Raw genomic sequence first — 2,220 nt, 5'->3', positions numbered from 1 at the left:
GCATAAGGATCGAAAGGCATTAACACAATTACATCTGCATTTGTCCAACGAAATTTTTCAGGATGTGATGAAAGAGAAGACTGCCGCTGCATTATGGAAGAGGCTAGAACAAGTATGTATGTCGAAAACTCTAACAAGCAAGTTGCATATGAAGCAGCGTCTTTATGCTCATCGTTTGGAGGAAGGTGCGTCTGTACACAAACACTCAACAGTGTTTAAAGAAATTCTCTCAAACTTGGAAGCCATGGAGGTTCAGCATGATAAGGAAGATCTAGGGTTGATTGTACTTTGTTTGTTTCTCCTGTCTTATTCAACCTTTAGAGACATGATTTTATATAGCTGCAAGTCTCTCACAGTTGATGAGGTTTATGATTCTTTGACCTCGTATGATAAGATGAAACATCTTGTGGTTAAACCCGACTCTCAGGGAGAGGGTCTCATTGTTCGTGGGAGACAAGATTAAAATGCTGATGATGATCGTGGAAGGACACAGGAATGGAACCCTCGCAGTAAATCTAAGGGTAGATTAAAATCTTCAAACAGAGGTAAAACTTGCAACTTCTGCAAGAAGAAAGAGCACATTAAATCTGAGTGCTATAAGCTACAGAATAAGATTAAAAGGGAGGCTACGAATCAAAAGGGAAAACAACCAGAAAATTCTGGTGAAGCTAATTTTCTAGAAGACTACAACGATGGTGAACTTCTAGTCACTTCTGTCAATGATTCTAAAGTAAGCGAGGAGTGGATACTTGATTCAGGATGCACCTTCCACATGCTTCCCAATCGGGATTTGTTTACAACTTACGAAACAGTGTCTGAAGGTGTTATTTTGATGGGAAATAATGCTTCATGTAAGATTGCAAGTGTTGGAACGACTAAAGTTAAGATGTTTGATGGAGTTGTCAGAACATTTAGTAACTTACGACATGTTCCAAAATTTAAAAGAAATTTAATTTCGTTGAGTACTCTTGATTCAAAAGGGTACAGATACACAGCTAAAAGTAGGGTTTTAAAGATTTCCAAAGGTTCCCTTGTTGTGATGAAAGGGCAGAGAAAGATTGCCAAGTTATATGTTTTGCAGGGTTCTATTGTTACTGGTGATGCAGCTATCACTTCCTCTTCCTTGTTAGATAATGATATTACTAAACTTTGGCATATGCGCCTAAGGCATATGAGTGAGAATGGCATAGCAGAATTGAGCAAAAGAGGGCTTCTTGATGGACAAGGAATTTGCAAACTGAATTTTTGTGAGCACTGTGTTTTTGGGAAGGAAAAGAGAGTTCGATTCACCAAAGGAATCCATAATGCGAAGGGAACGTTGGAGTATATTCATTCTGATCTATAGGGGCCATCTAGAGTGCCTTCGAGAGGTGGAGCTAATTATATGCTAACCTGTATTGATGATTTTTCTAGAAAAGTTTGGGAGTTCTTCTTGAAGCAGAAAAGCGATGTGTTTTTTGCATTTAAGTCTTGGAAAATTATGATTGAAAAACAGATGGGAAAATAAATAAAATACCTCTGTGTTATGATGAGTTTAATAGATTGTACAAGTCAGAAGGGATCGTGAGACACTTGACAGTTCGCCATACTCCACAACAAAATAGCGTTGCAGAACGAATGAACAGAACGATCATGGAAAAGGTTTGATGTATGTTGTCAAATGCCAACTTACCAAAGTCGTTTTGGGTAGAAGCAGCCTCTACTGCATGTTTTTTGATCAACCGATCTCCATCCGTTGCCATTGAGAAAAAGACTCCATAAGAGGTATGACCTGGTAATCTTACTAATTATTCTGATTTAAAGATCTTTGGGTGTCCTGCGTATGCTCATGTTGATAATGGAAAATTGGAACCGAGATCCATTAAATGCGTTTTTCTTGGTTATAAAGCTGGTGTAAAAGGCTATAAGTTATGGTGTCCTGAAAATAGAAAAGTTGTGATTAGCGAGAGATGTTGTTTTTGATGAAACCGCTATGCTACCTAACTTATCTCTTAAAGACTCTTCCAATAAAGAAAACCAAAAGCGGTGGAGCATCGATTAATACGTAATCAACTCCTCAAGCCAAGACAAAATTGAGAATAGTGTTGCTTCTTCACCGCAATACTCTATCGCCAAAAATGAACCGTAAGAGAAATTAAACCTCCAAAGAAGTATGCCGAGGTGATCTAGTTGCTTATGCTTTAAATGTGGTGAAGATATAGATGCGAATCAAGAGCCATT

The sequence above is a fragment of the Gossypium arboreum genome, chromosome 13 (assembly GCF_025698485.1).
Source record: "Gossypium arboreum isolate Shixiya-1 chromosome 13, ASM2569848v2, whole genome shotgun sequence".
Lineage (NCBI taxonomy): Eukaryota > Viridiplantae > Streptophyta > Magnoliopsida > Malvales > Malvaceae > Gossypium > Gossypium arboreum.
The sequence above is the reverse complement of the archived record's forward strand: the minus strand, read 5'-3'. Positions refer to the sequence as shown.